Genomic DNA, 17,632 nt, shown 5'->3' on the forward strand with positions numbered 1-17,632 from the left:
TGTTCCTGTGCTGGAGGCTCGGGGAGGAACTGCCTTGGTCTCCACCCAGAGCATCTGGATCACTGCCTCCCTCCCTCTTCCCTCTTCTCCCTCCTGCTCTCTCCCTGGGCGGGGGGGGGGGGGGGGGTGTCTAACTTACTCCTCCTCCTCAGCATGAGGCACACAATGTGGGAAGGGGGGGTTCTGGGGGGGGGCTCAGTGGTTAGAGTGTGAGCCCATTCACCAGAGTTCAATTACTGGTAAAGGGCACTTATGACCTGGGTTGATCCTTGGCCCCAGTTGAGGCGCCTGCAGGAGGCAATCAATCGATATGTCTCTTTCACATCTCTCTCCCCCCCCTCTCTCTCTCCCTTTATCTCCCCCCCCCCCATTTCCCCTTTCACTCTATCTAAAAGCAATAGAAAAATATCTCAGGTGAGGATTAAAAAAAGGTTGGAAGGGTGGGAAGAGAAAACACAACAAAGCAAGTACATATTTTATGCTTCAACTAGGGGCCCAGTGCATGAATTCGTGCACCTTGAAAGGAACTGTGGGCTGAGAGGCTGCAGTGGGCACAGGGGCCGGTCTTGGCCCATCCTCTACGTCCCCTCTTGGCCCCTGGTCTCCTGTCTGCCAGCAGCCCTGCTCCTGCCGCTACAGGTCCCATGGGCTGATGGCACAGGCCCTGCTTGCAGCCGCTGACAACGTGGAGTGATTGGGACCGGTGCCAGTAGTGGGTGCGAGTGGGGCCAGTGCTGTCAGCGGGTGTGAGTGGTGGCTGCTGCCCCAATTGCCCCTCGGGAGCAGGGGGAGGTGGAGAAGCCCTCAGGGGTGATTGGGGCCAGCAGCTGCTGCTAGCACCCGCTGATGGCACCAAGTGAATTTTCAGTAACCACCAGAGGCTCGCCCTGATGACAGCGACCAGTGCCCCACCTTGGTTTGGTGCCCCGGCTCACCTGCGCCACCATCCCACTACGGCCAACACCCACCATGTTCCGCACTCTGCTGCCTGCTGCTGACACCTGCCATGTTCTGCAAGTGCCCCCTGGTGGTTTGCACACATCATAGCAACTGGTTGTTCCACCATTCAGTCCATTTGCATATTAGTCTTTTATAATATAGGATAGTGAGTTTTATTGATAAAACAATGTCTATACAGGGTGTGGCAAAAGTAGGTTTACAGTTGTGACCATGCGAAATACAGTTTATTTTCATGTTGTTATTTATTAATTATTGTATTATTTTCCAGATGAGCAGCTGTGAACCTGCTTTTGCCCCACCCTGAACGTCACTGTGAAGTGCGAGGCCTGGCAGGATGGCCCATTTCCATGCACTGTGATGCCATTCTCCCATGGCTTCCGCCAGCAGCATCTGCTCCCGGGGGTGCAGGAAAAAGAAAAGAAAAACTTTCCTCTTTGTGATGAGAACTTGGTGATTTTCTAACAACTCCCTGACCACAGTGCTAGCTCCAGTCATCATGTTGCAGGTTCCATCCAGCACCCTGTGGCTGCAACTTGTGCCTTTTGGCCCCTTTCTCCAGTTCTCCCTCCCCGCCGCGGAACCACCAGTCTGATCTCTGTCTGAAAGTTTGGTTGAGGTTTTTTGTGGTTGCTATTTTATTTTATTTTATTTTATTAACTCATTTATTTATTCATTTGCTTAAGAATCCACTTATATGTGAGATCATATGGTATTTGTCTTTGTCTGAGTCATTTCACTTGGCATAACGCCTTAAGCTTCATCCATGTTGTCACAAGTGTAGGACTCTCTTGTGAAGGCTGAGTCACATCTGTTGTGCGTATGTGTGTCACCACGTCCTGGTCCCTGCCCTCGCTGACGGACACTTAGTAACTGGCTGCTGTGACCGGCAGGGTGCAGACTCCTTTTAGAACCATTTCCCCGCTGCCTTTGGATGTGCTCCCAGAGGCAGAATTGCTCGGACAAATGGCAGTTCTAGTGTTGATTTTTTGAGGATCCTACACACAGTTTTCCAGAGTGGCTGCACCAATGTCCATTCCCACCAGCAGTGCCCGTCCAGGGCATGTCCGCCCAGCTCGCTCTGTCCCACCTGCTGCTGCTCCTGCTGCTGCTGGGGCACCTGCACGGCCCTCGCTGTACCTGTCTCTCACTTTTGCTGTGAACATAAAACTGCTTGGGAAAAAGTCTTAAAAAGTAAGACTCCTAGGTTTTCTGGTGAGTGTTTTCACATAGGACAACATTTCTGGAAAAGAGTATCAATGTTAAGCAAGAAATGCCTCAAGTGTGTAACTACTTGTCTTTTTGTGGGTCAGAACTATTTTACTGTCTTTTTGAAAATATGGAGATTCGACCCTTGTTTTTGTGTATCTTCTCTATGCAGTTTTGTTCTCTATTTCATGAACTGTTCCTTTAGTCGCTATTACTCCCTTCTTACACTTCTCGTTCAGTTTACTTCCTTCAAAGTGTCTTGGTTATGGACTTCATTCCAGTCTTCTGTCCCCTCGCGCATGCACTTTAAACTAAATTTCCTTCCAAACACTATTTTGGCTGATTCACATCTTTGAATTGTGGAGCTTGATCACATCATTCAGTTTCACAGGTGGTCGGATTCCTGTAACAACTTGTTTTTCTTTTCAGTTGTAGTAAAAATCACCTGACATAACAGGAACCACATAACCGGCTCCAGTGTGTGTGACAGGGTGAAGCACAGTCTCGTATTGGGCACAGACTTCCGGGGCTGGTGCGTTAAACAATCTCCTCACCCCCCCCCCCCCACCCCTTCCCCAGGAAACCCTCATTTTACTGTTTGTGTGAGTTTGACAACTTTAGGTACCTGATTGTCGCTGTAGAACAGAAGGGATTCTACCCGCCCCCAAGGTGGAAATCAGGGGGGACCCGGTGGCCGTGGGAGCTGCGGTGGCGCTGCCTTCCCCACAGGCGCCGGCGGGGGTAGATTCTTCGCTTCCAGGCCCTGCTGGTGCGGGGAGGCCCGGAGAGGCCCAGCTGGGCACCAGGGCCCAGGCTCCTGTCGGGGCCCAAGACCAGTTCCGAGACCCACGAGGACTCAGTAAAGCACAGGAAGCGCATTAACTGAGCAGGGCGCTGGGCAGCGGGGGCAGCAGCGCTGGGAGGAGAGATCCCCTACGGGTGGGGGAGGAGGTGGGAGGTTTTCATTAAACCGGGGGCGGGGGGCGGGGGGGGGCGCGGGGGCGGGGTAAGTGGTTCCCAGCCTGGAGGCTGCGGCAGGGCTCACGCCCCTCCTCTAGGGGTGTGCTTGGTGTGTGCATGCATTGACTTTTGTCTTGTGCCTTTGCTGACCTTATTGGTCAGTTCCTGGAGTTGCCATGGTGATTCAGGGGTGGGGTTTGTCTCAGTTACAGGAAGCCGGAAGGACCAGGGGAGCAGCCAGAGGACGCTCAGTGTGGGCCCTTCCAGACGCTCCAGCCCCTACCGACGCGGGCTCACCCCCGCCTCACCCCGCAGCTAGTGTTGGGGTGCAGCCCAGTGGAGCTCTTCGAGTAAAGTGCCAGAAGGGAAACTTGAAACTTCCCTCCGAAGGCTGATGATGCTCACTGAGGAGCATTCCCCTGTGAGAGGCTCGCCTGTCTCCTGTAAGTGGAGTCACGTTATTCGTCCGTGGGTCCCGCTCCTTTCCCTTAAGGTCCCCAAGTGCCCCCGTTCCAGCCCCGCAGGCCCGACCTGCCTTAAGGCGGAACACTGGCCGTCGTGTGCGTCCCACGCTGCTGGCCACTCGCCCATCCTGGACACTCCTGTCGCTTCCATCTTTTGTTGTAAAAAACGCCACAGTGAACATGGGTTTGCAAATATCTGTTTGAGGTGCATGTTTTAATCCCTTGACCCGGAAATGAGGCCTCCGAGTCCTGTGGTAGTTGCGTGGGAAGCATTGTCAGAGCGCCCATGCTGGTTGCTCTGGAAGCTGTGTGATTCCGCGCTCCCGCCCAACGTACCCCAGGGCTCTAACCTCGACACTCTGGCCAGCACTGGCTTCCTGGGTTTTATGGGCATCCCAATGGGTGTGCGGGGATGTCTCATTTGGCTTTATTTTGCATTTCTCAGATGACTAGCAATGCTAAGCATCTTTCCATCTGCTGTAGAAACACCAATGCAAGTACTTTGCTCATTGAAAAATCAGGTGGCTTTGTTGAGTTTTAGGAGTTCAGTCTGTATTCTGGATATTAATCCCTCGTGAAATATATGATTTGCAAATATTTTCTCCCATTCCATAGGTTGTCTTTTAATTCTGTTGATAGTTGTCTTTGAAATACCGGTAGTTTCATTTTCCTAGCCCCTGGTTTGGTTGTAATATCCTGGAAATCATTGCCTAATTTAATCTCATTAAGCCTGTTCTCCATATTTTCTTCTTGGAGATATATATACATACACACACACACACACACACACACACACACACATATATTTTATAAAATATATGTGTGTGTGTAGTACATATATATGTATATATAAAATTTTATATATAAAACATATATGTGTGTGTGTAGTACATATATATGTATATATATTTTGTCTTATGCTTAGGTCTTTTATTCATTTTTAAAAAAATATATTATTTTATTGATTTCAGAGAGAAAAGGAGAGGGGGAGAGAGATAGAAACATCAATGATGAGAGAGAATCATTGATCAGCTGCCTCCTGCACATTCCCTCTTGGGGATCAAGCCCACAACCCAGGGATGTGCCCTGACCTGGAATCAAACCATGACTTCCTGGTTCATAGGTGTTGACTCAACCACTGAGGGCCTTTTATTCATTTTGTGGTAATTTTTGTAAACGCCTATGAGAGTCCGACTTCATGCTGGTCTACGTATACACCCCCCCCCCACACACACACACACACACACACACACACACGCACGCGCGCGCGCACATATATTCCTTTTATTCCTGCAACCCAGGTACGTGCCCTTGACCAGAATTGAACCTGTTAATATGTTAATGTGGTGTGTTACATTGATTTGCACATGTTGAATCATCCTTGTATTCTAGGGATAAAACCCACTTGGTTATCATATATATTCCTTTTATTCCTGCAACCCAGGTACGTGCCCTTGACCAGAATTGAACCTGGAACTATTTGGTCCTCAGGCAGACGCTCTATCCACTCAGACAAACTGGCTAGGGCTCTTTTTTATCTTAGTCCTTCCAGCTAAAGATTTGTCACGTTTGTGAATCTTTTTTAAAAATCTGATTTCATTGATTTTTCTGTATTGTTTTTCTATTTTATTTATCTGTAATCTTTATTGGTTCCTCCCTCTGCTAGTGTTAGATGTCGTTTGTTCTTTTCTTAGTTCCTTCAGTTGTTAAGTTTTAGATTTGAGATGCTTCTTATTTTTAATATAGAAGAGGCAGCTGGAGTTAGGAACTTTCTCTGCAGCATTTTGTTGCCTCCCCTAAGTTTTGGTACTTTGCACTTGCATTTTCATTAATTTCTAAGTATTTTCCAATTTCTCTGTGATTTCTTCATTGATCATTTGTTTAATAATTGTGTTATTTAATTTCTAGAAGTTTTTTGTTTACATTCTGTTATTGTTTTCTAATATTCTGTTGTAGTCAGAGGGCATCCTTTGTATTTATCTATATATTAAAATCTATTGAGGCTTAAAGTGTGGTATAACATATTATCTACCCTGGAGATGTCCTGTGTGCGCTGGAGAATATGTGTGTACTGTTGTTGGATAGAGTGCACTGTAAAGGGTATTTGTTTGCTAGATCAGCTGGTTTTTGTGTTAAGTCTTCTATTTCTTTACTTACTGGTATCTTCTGCCTGGTTGTTGTTGTTTTCATTATTGCAATAACCAATTATTATTGAACTGTTTGTGTCTCCCATTAATTTTGTCAGTTTTTGCTTCATATATTTTGACAGTCTGTTATTAGCTGAGTAAATAGTTACAATTATTATATACTAGTGGCCCGGTGCACGAAATTCATGCATGGGTGGGAGGAGGTGTCCTTCAGCCTGGCCAACACTCTCTTTAATCTGGGACTCCTCGGAGGATGTCCAACTGCCCGATTGATCAGGCCTAAACCGGCAGTTGGACTATCCTCTCGCAATCCAGGACCACTGGCTCCTACCCGCTCACCTGCCTGCCTGCCTGATTGCCCCTAACCACTCTGCCTGCCAACCTGATCTCCCCCAACTGCCCCCATGCCAGCCTGCTCATCCTCAAATACCCCCCATTGCTGGCCTTATTGCCCACAACTCCCCTGCCGGCCTGATACCCCCAACTGCCCTACCCTCCTGGCCTGATCACCCCTAACCACCTCTGCCTTGGCCCCACCACCATGGCTTTGTCCAGAAGGGCTCCCAGAAGGTCTCCCAGTCTAATTAGCATATTACCCTTTTATTAGTATAGATTCTTGTTATATTAGCAGATAACCTGCTAATCTTTAATAATAAAAGTATAATATGCAAATCAACTGAACAGTGGAACGACCATCCAGATGACCACACTATGACACCCACTGGTGCCAGGCCACCCAAGGAGGGTGCAATGCGATTGGTCCAGGACCTGCCATTGCCCCATGATCACACCGCAGAGGGAGGACCAGGCCACCTGCGGCGGGAGCCTCTCTCATCTCTTCAGCAGCTCTAAGGATGTCTGACTGCCTGAGGAGGGGGCCTAAGCTGGCATGTGGACATCCCTCGAGGGATCCTGGGCTGCCAGAGGGATGTCTGAGTGCCAGCTTAGGCCCGCTCTCTGGGACCAGTAGGTGGACATCTCCCGAGACTGTGAGATGGTGCAGGTTGGGCTGAGGGACCCCCCGAGTGCATGAATTTTCATGCTCTGGGCCTCTAGTGAATGTTATAAAACATTTTGAGGGAGAGAGCACATTCACACCACTTTTATTACATTGCTATAATTGTACCATTTTATTATTAACTAGAGGCCCGGTGCATGAAATTCGTGCAGGGGGGGGGGAGGTGTCCCTCAGCTCAGCCTGCACCCTCTCCAATCTGGGACCCCTCGAGGGATGTCCGACTGCCCATTGCTGGGATCGGGCCTAAATGGGCAGTCGGACATCCCTCTCACAATCCAGGACTGCTGGCTCCCAACTGCTCACCTGCCTGCCTCCCTGATTGCCCCTAACCGCTTCTGCTGCCAGCCTAATCACCCCCTAACCACTCCCCTGCCAGCCTGATTGATGCCTAACTGCTCCCCTGCCAGCCTGTTTGCCCCTAACTGCCCTCCCCTGTAGGCCTGGTCCTTCTAACTGCTCTCCCCTGCAGGCCTGGGTTCCCCCAACTGCTCTCCCCTGCAGGCCTGCTGCCCCCCAACTGCCCTTCCCTGCAGGCCCAGTCACCCCCAACTTCCCTCCTCTGCTGGCCTGGTCACCCCTAACTGCCCTCCTCTGCAGGCTTGATTGCCCCCAACTGCCCTCCCTTGCAGGCCTGGTCCCTCCAAACTTCCCTCCCCTGCTGGCCATCTTGTGGTGGCCATCCTGTGTCCACATGGGGGCAGGATCTTTGACCACATGGGGGCAGCCATCTTGTGTGTTGGAGTGATGGCCAATCTGCATATTACTCTTTTATTAGATAGGACAGAGGCCTGGTGCATGGGTGCAGGCCAGCTGGTTTGCCCTGAAGGGTGTCCCGGATCAAGGTAGGAGTTCCCTTGGGGTGTGGGGCAGCCTGGGTGAGGGGCCTGTGGTGGTTTGCAGGCTGGCTATGCCCCCTGGTGACCCAAGTAGAGGCCCGTGTATCTGGGATTTATTTATCTTCTATAATTGAAACTTTGTAGCCTGGAGTGGAGGCCTAGGCCGGCCAGGGCTGCAGAAGCTTGGCTTCCTCCATTGCCGAGGGCAACCCTAACCTCCTGCTCTCTCCAGCTCCATGGATGCCACCATTTCTGTTCGAATTTATTCATCTTCTATCATTGAAACTTTGTAGCATTGAGTGGAGGCCTAGGCCAGAAAGGCAGATGGAAAGCTTGGCGTCCTCCATTGCCAGGGAAACCCAAGCATCCCTCCTGCTCTCTGTGGCCACAGCCATCTTGGTTGGGTTTATTTCCATATTCACTCCTGATTGACTGGTGGGCGTGGTTGGTGGTCTTGTGGGTCTAGAGGAGGTATGGTCAATTTGCATAATACTCTTTTATTATATAGGATTACTAGAGGCCCGATGCACGAAATTTGTGCACTCAGGGGGTGTCTCTCAGCCCAGCCTGCACCCTCTCCAATCTGGGACCCCTGTGGGATATGGCCTAAACTGGCAGTCAGACATCTCTCACAATCCGGGACTGCTGGCTCCTAACCACTCGCCTGCCTGCCAGCCTGATCACCCCCTAACCACTCCCTTGCCGGCCTGATCGCTCCCAACTACCCTCCCCTGCTGGCCTGTTTGCCCCCAACTGCCCTCCCCTGCCATCCTGATCACCCACAACTGCCCTCCCCTGCCGGCCATCTTCTGATAACATGGGGGCGGCCATCTTATGATGATGTGAGGGCATCACTCAAGGGCACAAAGGCCACCTAGGCTTTTATTAGTATAGATTGCTTTAATCTTTTATACCTACTTTATTTATCAAACTTTATAAAAGGTATGAAGTAACCATTTTGGAAGTCTGAAGTCCACTGAAGTCTTGCACTTCCAGGGACAAGCTTAGAAGGCACATTGTGGTTGATGTCAGTCAATTTCAGTCCTCAGTACAATAACAGTTCCCACAATCACCCAAGCACCATGTTAGGCAAGTCTACATATGTCCCTGAAGCATCATCATGCACACAGTTTGTGGAGGAGCCAGACCTGGGGAATAAAACAGCATCCTCCAAATACCAGTGCTCTGATCACTGCTTGCTGCTGACGAGCAAATACGAGCAGACAGAGAGCAGGTAGTCATTGTTCTTGTGCCTTCCCCCATTGTTGCAAGCCCCTTCCTGTCTATATAAAGTGATTCCCAAGGGTTTTAAAGGGCCAGTGCCCTTTTCCCCATTATTTTTCTCGTTTTTGTCTTTTGAGACTCAGACATTAAAGACTAGGACATACAAAAAGCAATTACACCTTCAGGAAAAATTAGAAAGTGGTCATACATGCCCAGGGAAAGGTACAGGCTCAGAAGAGATTTGGGAAGACCTTAAGTCTACACCTTAGAAAGATCTTTGGCAGAGACAACCTAATACAATAAAACAACAACAACAAACCAGAACACTCTAAGGAAGAGGGAGAGTCTGCCAGAGTTATTCACATCATTAAATTCAAATGTCCAGCTTTCAACAAAACAATTACAAGGCATACAAAGAAACACAAACTATGGCCCCTTCGAAGGAAGAAAATAAATCAACAGAAACTATTCCTGAAAAAGACCTGATAGCAACTTTACTAGACAAAAACTTTAAAACAACCACCTTAAGGATCCTAAAATATTAAAGAAGGATGTGAAGAAAGTCAAGAATGTGAGTTATGAACAAAATGCAACATCAAAAAAGAGATATAAAACCTAAAAAGAAATGGAAAAAAAATTCTAGAGCTGAAAAATACAATAACTGAAATGAATTCATTAAAGGTAATCAAAGGTAGATCTGAGCAAACAGAAGAAACAATCAGAATTTTAAAATAACATAATAAAAATTATCTAATCTGAGGACTGTAAAGACAAAGATTGAAGAAAAGTGAACAGAGCCGAAGGGACCTGTGGAACACCAATGTATATGGACACCAACATATACATTGTGGGAGTCCAGAAGGAGATGAGAAAGAAAAATGAGCAGAAAAAATACTTGAAATAATAGTAAAAAAAAAAAAATGTCCCAAATTTGATGAAATACATGAAGATAAATATAAAAATGCTCAACAAATTCCAAGTAAGATGAATTCCAAGAGAACCACTCTAAGACACAATAAAATCAAACTTTCAAAAGAAAAGGACAAAGAGATAACCTTGAAGAAACAAAAGAGAAGGGACTCAACATACAAGGGATCCTCAACAAGAGTAGATTTCTCAACAGAAACTTCAGAGGTAAAAAGGCAGTGGGCCACCCTAACTGGTTTGGCTCAGTGGATAGAGCGCCGGCCTGCAGACTCAAGGGTCCCAGGTTCGGTTCTGGTCAAGGGCATGTACCTTGGTTGCGGGCACATAACCAGTGGGGAGTGTGCAGGAGGCAGCTGGTCAATGTTTCTCTCTCATCAATGTTTCTAGCTCTCTGTCCCTCTCCCTTCCTCTTTGTAAAAAAATCAATAAAATATATATTTTTTAAAAAAGGCAGTGGGCCAATATTCTCAAAATGTTAAAAAAAAAAAAAAAAACAACACCCTGCCATCCAGCAATTCTATAGTCAGCAAAATTGTTCTTCAAAAGTGAAAAAGAAATTAAGACATTCCCAGATAAACAAAAGTAATGCTCAAGGGAGTCCTGCAGGATGAAATAAAAGGACATTCAACAGTAACTCAAAGCCATATGATGAAATAAAGAATTATTTACTCAATAAAGGTAAATACATGGCAGTAATATTGTAATGTGGACGAAAGGAGCCACCTGCTAACCTGACAAGCTCAGGGGAGGCCTGCGTGGCAGTCTTGCAAACTCAGAGACCTGGAATAACCACAAAGGATGGTTTAAAAATTAAATATTTAACTACAAACAGGTTATGGTGGGCAGTCATTCCTAGGCTTCTATCTTCCCTGACAAAGATCAACTTGGATCTTCTTTACTGAGCCCATTTGCCTTTTTGCCTCTGAGATAACATATCTGTGAGATGTCTGGGTAACTTGTAACTTCCTTCTTTTGCTGGAGCCCCTGGGGTACAACCAAATGTGGTAGGCGCCAGGACAGATGCCTCAAATTCCTTCATTATCATGTTAATTGTTCCTGTACCCACCTAAGTATGTGTCCATCATTTTACTTTTTGTCCAATCCCAGGGGTTTCCCACCATTTGACTTTATCCAATGAATTTCATGTAGCCCACCTATGTCCCTCCTTTAATGGCAATGCATAAATACAGATGTAACCCACCATTCTTCGGAGCATAATCTCAATTCATTGAGGTTCTGCTTCCGGGCATATGTCGACAGTTTGGCTCAAATAAACTCACTAAAATTCTTTACAGGTTTCAATGGTTTTTTCGTTAACAGTAACAACAGTTTTTGTTTTCTATATGATTTAGGAAACTAATACATTAAAAAAAAATACTAATCCAAAAGCTAGTATTATTGTAACTTTGGTTTATAATTACACATTTTGTTATCTACATAATATGAGAGAGTAATGCATTTATTTGTTTACTAAAGGCCTGGTTCACAAATTCGTGCACAGGTTGGGTTTCTCAGCCTGGCCATTGACTGGGGCCGATTGGAGCCATCTCGCTCAGTCCTGACCAGGGCTGGTGGCCAAGCTCCCACAGCCCCTCCCCCTGAAGGGGCCATTGGAGGTTGGTCGGCCAGAAGGAGGGGCCACGGGAGATTGGCTGGCCGAAGGGAAGAACCGCAGGAGGTAGGATAGCCAGCCCTCCCCCCATCGGGGCTGATCAGGGGAAGGTACTATGGGAGGTTGGCTGTGGGTGCTGATTGACCACCAGGGGGCAGCTCCTGCATTGAGCATCTGCCCCCTGATGGTAGTGCGCGTCATACCGACCGGCTGTTCTGCCATTCAGTCAATTTGCATATTAGCCTTTTATGCCTGCGGGATCAGGCCGAAACCAGCTCTCTGACATCCCCCAAGGGGTCCCAGGTTGCGAGAGGGCACTGGCCAGGCCAAGGGACCCCACCGATGCACAATCGAGGCTGGGAAGGGATGTGGGAGGGTGGCCAGCCAGGGAGGGACCACAGGAGGGCTCCAGGGCATGTCCGTCTGTCTTGCTCTGTCCCGGTCGGCTGGACCCCATCAGCAAGCTAACCTACCAGTCAGAGCATCTACCACCCTGGTGGTCAGTGCACGTCATAATGAGCGATTGAGCGGCCTTAGCATATCATTAGCATATTATGCTTTGATTGGTTGAATGGACTACTGGACACTTAGCATATTAGGCTTTTATTTTATAGGATGTTTTTTGGGCAAATCATGTAAAAAGATATAAGTTTGTGACATCAACAACCAAATAGGGGTGGGCATGGAACTATGAAAGGAGTAGAGTTTGTATATTATTAACACGTTAAATGCCCTGTCAGTCACCGGTGACTGACACTATACTTTCTGTCTCAAAGACAAAACAGGTTGGGCGCTTAATGTGTTAATGTTAAGCTGGCATAATTCAAATGAGATTGTTATAACTTTGGGAAATTAAATATAATCCTTGTGGTAATCACAAAAAATTGCTATAGAACATATATAAAAGGAAATAAAAAGCAATTTAAATGTCCCACTATGGAAAATAAACTAAACATAAAAGAAGACAGTAATGCAGAAAATGAAAGAAAGGCTTATAGAAAACAAACAGTAATATGACAGAAGTCCTGGCTCATCAGTAATTACTTGAAATGTAAATGGCTTAAATTTCCTAATGAAAAGACAAAATCTGAAGAATAGGAGGAAAAATCCATGATCCAATTATATGCTGCCTGTAAGAGACTCACTTCGGATCCAAAGACAAAAGGGTTTGGAAGTGAAAGGATGGAGAAAATACTCCATCCAAATGATAACCAAAAGACAGCCAGGAATGGCTGCACCAGAGGTTCCTAGCGTGAGGCACATGCCCCACAGGAAGGCAGTTTGATTGTTAAGCGGGGCAATTTGAGAATGAGTTACTAACAGTGCATTTCTTGCCTTTCTTATTATTGTAGGGGCCTCATACACAGTATATAAAGACATGTGTGATATATTTATGCATTTCAGTTCAGTTCTCTATTATATGTCTGGAAACTTCATTTGCTATTTTTTCATATCACTTCATATTATTATTATTTTTTAAACAATTCCTTAGAGATTGTTTCCTCAGTACTTTAACTGTCCTTTCGTTCTTTTATTTTTCTTTCATGGATGCTATGTTCTTTGGAAGCTTGTTTAAACCAAGTTCATGGCCTTTAAGGCTTCTTCCATGTGAATAGTAGTTCACTTTTTGAATAATAAGAATTATATGTCACAGAGGGGCGGGGGACATCAGGATTTTAGAGATGCATGGCCCAAAAAGGTTGGGAACCACTGGGCTACACTAATATCAGACAAAATAGATTTTAAAAAGGTTATATGAGTCAAAGAAGAACATTATATACTAACTAGAGGCCTGGTGCACAAAATTTGTGCATGGGTAGGGTCCCTAGGCCTGGCCAGTGATCAGGGCTGATGGGGGCCTTTCTTCATTCCATGCTGCCTCATGGTGGTCAGCACACATCATAGTGAGCGATCGAACTCCTGATCTCTGGTCGAACTCCCAAGGAGACACTTTGCATATTAGCCTTTTATATATATATATAGATAAAAAGATGTTTTATATGAATAAAATGGCATCCCACAATATATCCATGCATGTCCTGAAGGCCTCAGAGCCTCCCAGCTTGGCAATTATGAATAAAGCAGCTATAAGCATCTATGTGCAAGCTTTTGTGTGGGTACAGGTTTTCAGCTCCTTTGGGTAAATACCAGGAGGTACACTTGTTGGGTCATGTGTAAGAGTGTGCTTAGTTTTGTAAGAAACTGCCAAGCTGCTTTCCAACATGGCTGTGCCATTTGTATCCCCACCAGCAATGGCCTGGCGCTCCTGTGTGTCCGCATCCCAGTGGCTGTTGGTGCTGGCGCAGGTCCAGGTTTGACCTCCAGCGGGTGTATAGTGGGTCTCGTTCCTTTCCCTTTCCCTGACAGCATGCGATGAGGGCACCTTCCCATGTGCTTCATTGAGATCGTTAGTGAAGAGGTCTTTTGGTCATTTTTTTTTTTTTCAAATAAAGAGGCCATTTATTGAAGAAAACCAGTTATTCATTTGAAATATATTCTCATGCTGTTTAAAAAACTGTATTTTTAAATTACAGTTTAGATTCATTATTAATTTGTGTACAGCTTAGTGGTTATTTCAACTAGCCACTTGGTGCCAAACATTGTCATTACAGTATTATTGATTCTGTTTCACATGTTCTAGTTTGTACTTCTCAGTTTGGTCATTTTAAAAATCAGAGAGTTTGTTCTCTTATTGTTATACTAGAGGCTTGATGCATGAAATTCATGCAACGGTAGGCCTTTGCAGTCCCAGCTGCTGGGGCCCTTGCAGCCCCAGCTGCCTTATGGCTCCAGCTGCCTCATGGCCCTGCGGTCCCGCCCCCTCCTCCCCGCCCACCTGCGTCCGCCACCACACACCCCTGGTTCCCCAGTTCTGCAAAGCCCCTCGATTGATCACCCATAGAGGGTGGCCTGAGCCTCCCTCTTTGGGCAATCATGGAGCCTCCCGATTGATCGCCCTGCTGGCTGCCCCCTGGTAGTCAGTGTGTGTCATAGCGACCGGTCGTTCTGCCATTAGGGTCAATTTGCATATTACCCTTCTATTACATAGGATTCTTCTAATGCTGATGCGAAATGATGCCATGTCTGTGTGATGAGATGAAGTGCGGAGAATGACACAGATGTTGTAAGCTTGGTGGTAGGCCACTAGTGTCTGTCAGATTGTGTGACAAAAAGAGGATCATCAAGCCAGGATGCCATGTCTTCCACCTACAAATTTAAAACATTTTTCCATCTTAACTGAACACTTAGACACTGTGGCTATAACTCCTGCAGTGTGAGGTTTGACAGCAAGACTAGCATAAATTTCTTTTTCTTTGTTTGCAGTTTCATGGATAGAAGATTTGTTCTTACTGTAGATCTTGGGAACCCCAGTATGTGATTTCTTCCTTATTAAATTTAGAACTTTTATATTTTCATTTTTAAAAAGTGGAAGCACTTCACGGCTCTCTTTGGCATGTCTGAATTGCCGCAGCACTGCTCTGCACTTTGGGACCATTGTTAAGTAAAGTGAGGGCTCCTGGAATAGGAGCACTCGATACCAGGACAACCTTGTCATCGAGATGGTGACCAGGACTGATGGTGGGTAGTGTACACAGTGTGGATGTGCTGGGCAGTGGCATGGTTCACGTCCCAGGAAGGATGGAGTGAGTTGATGTGTAATTGTATCCCACTACTCAGAATAGTTCAAAATCTAAAACATGACTTGCTTATTTCTGGAATTTTCCATTTACTATTTGGAACTGCTATTGATCGGGCAGCTGAAATTGCTAAAAGGGAAACTGTGGGTACTGGGTGACTGTACATTGTTTGATCGTGTCTCCTAAGTCCTATTGAATTTAGTTCTACCCATGTCTCTTTTAGCTCGAGCATCTTAAAGGTGATTGTTTTGAATTCTTTGTCATAGATATATGTGTCTTTAGGATTGATTTCTGGGGGTTTATTTTGTTCTTTTGATTGAGTATGTTTCTCTTTGTCTTTGTATGCCTTGGGATCTTACTTTGAGATTTGGTCATTTGAAAAAAACTGTCACTTCTCCCAGTCTTTACAGCTATGCTTTGTACCAGAGAAAACCTTCGCCCATCAGTCCAGCTATAAATTCAAAGGCCCACTCAAACCTTTTCCGGGGAAATGACCTCTGTGGTCTTGTTCATGCAATTTCCCTGTTAAAGAGGTTGTCCCTGTTTTGTTTTCTGTGTTTCTTATTGTTGACTAGAGGCCCGGTGCACAGATTCATGCACCAGTGGGGTCCCTCAGCCTGGCCTGTGGAGGTCGGGCTGAAACCAGCAGTCCAACATCCCCCGAGGGGTCCCGGAATGCTAGAGGGCACTCTGCAAAGTTGCTGTCACTTGGAAGCTCCTGCGCTGAGCATCTGCCCCCTGGTGGTCAGTGCATGTCATAGCTACTGGCTGGTCAGCTGGTATGCCAGTCGCTTAGGCTTTTATATATATAGATTTTAGAGAGAGAGGAAGAGAGAGGGAGAGAGAGAATAAACGTTGATGTGAGAGTAAAACATCGATAGTTTGCCTCCACTGGGGATTGAGCCCATAACCTGGGGTCCCAATGGCAACCCTTTGCTGCACGGGACAATGCCCACACGAGCCGCCCAGCCAGGGATGTGCCTGTTTTAGTTTGGTTTAAATCAGGAATGTCTCATCTCTTGCTCACACTAGTGCCGCCCTGCTGACCTGCAGGCTCTCTGGTGCTCTAAGTCTGTTGATGCAAAAATCACTTACTTTCTAATTCCCTATCTTATTGTGATATTTCTTATCTGAGGGTGTTTTTATTGGGGTAGATTTGAGTTTGAATTGGCATAATGTATTTATTTGAAATCTGTGTTTCTATTGGTCCTTCCCAACGGGCAACAGCCAGTGGGCTCAGGAGCCTGTTCAGTTGTACAAGTCTCTTCCCAACATTGCTGGATACAAAAGCGTCTTCATGTTTTACATAGGATCATCGCACCAACTGCGCTGTGCTAGCGTGCTTCTTGCATCTCTTATGTGCAGTTTGTTTTAATACATATTTTCTTGATTCAAACCAGACTTCCTCCACAGGAGTCCAAGGACATTGCTCAGGTATGATAAAACACAGAGCATGAACCCTGTATTAATAGATTTGAGGTATCAGAAGGGATACAAATAGATCGAGCATAATATGCTAATCACTCATTTTAAGAGATTTGAGGGGAGAGGCCACGTTAAGGACAGGTTGAATTGGTCTGTTTGTGCTAGAGTTAAGTAACCAAAATATATAGGTGGGATTTACCTGCCAAGATTATGGGGGTGGTTTGAAGGAAAGTAAGAGGTAGAAACCTGAGTGCAAGGTCAAGTGCCCTGAGCTCAAGCCCTCTCTCCCTGTGCTGTTTATCCAGGGAGCTGGCAGGCTCTGAGGCCGGGGTTATGGGGGTCGGGGGAGCTGGGGCACAGCCCCAGAAAGCACCACGTCTGATCAGGCCTGCAGAGCCGTGCTGTGCCCGTTCCAGGGGAGGAATAGAGATGTAAAGGCATGAAGGACAGAGTTCAGACCGGACACATGCCTGGTAGTCAAGTGTGAGGCAACAGTCCACTTGGGGCCCTGCTGACTTCACAACTTTTGACAGTGGGGTGGGCTAGCCATTTAGTAGAACATTATTAAATGTCACCTGAGCATGGGCAGTGGCCAACTCCTGGCCAGCCTGGGCTGGTTCAGGGTCCGGGAGGGGCGAACAGCCTGTGGTCAGTGTGATTGTGATGGAAGCCTGTGGTGAGACTGAGCAGGACAGGAAGGAAGAGGCTTGGTGTTGAGAAATCAAACCCCAGGCTTAGAAACACTGGAGTTATGTTTCAAACTAGGTTCCAGCACTTCCCATAGAGGAACTTACTAATGCCTCTTACCTGCAGGGTTAGTTTCCACTGGGACATAAGGAAAAATCCCAAAGGATTTTTGTGAAAATAAAAGGTCTTGTCCATCAGATCTCTTTCTGGTGATAGAAATCTATATATATAAAAGCTTAAATGACCGTTACAACCGAATGACCAGAATGACTGGTCGACCAGTCGCTATGACATGCACTCACCACCAGGGGCAGGCGCTCAATGCAGAAGCTGCCCCCTGGTGGTCAGTGTGCTCCCACAGCCAACCTCCTGCAGCCCCTCTGCCCAGCCGGCTAACCTCCACGGCCCCTCCCCACTGCCTGTTGGCCTCTTCAACCAGCCAGCCAACATTCTACTGTCCCTCCCCTCTGCCAGCCAGCCCCCTGATAGGCCCTGACTGGGGGGCCGGCTGGCCAACCTCCCAGGGTC

General features: G+C 46.7%; 1 long non-coding RNA gene across 2 annotated transcripts in view; it reads left to right on the forward strand.

The window, feature by feature from the left end:
- The first annotated feature begins 3,349 nt into the window (after positions 1-3,349).
- LOC307111782 overlaps positions 3,350-17,632 on the forward strand; it is a 52,037-nt gene continuing 37,754 nt past the window's right edge. For both annotated transcript variants that reach the window (XR_013814620.1, XR_013814621.1), the window contains exon 1: positions 3,350-3,569. This is a non-coding gene — a long non-coding RNA (uncharacterized lncRNA). The remainder of the gene's footprint in view (positions 3,570-17,632) is intronic.

This window comes from Cnephaeus nilssonii (assembly GCF_951640355.1).
Source record: "Cnephaeus nilssonii genome assembly, chromosome: 15".
Taxonomy (NCBI): domain Eukaryota; kingdom Metazoa; phylum Chordata; class Mammalia; order Chiroptera; family Vespertilionidae; genus Cnephaeus; species Cnephaeus nilssonii.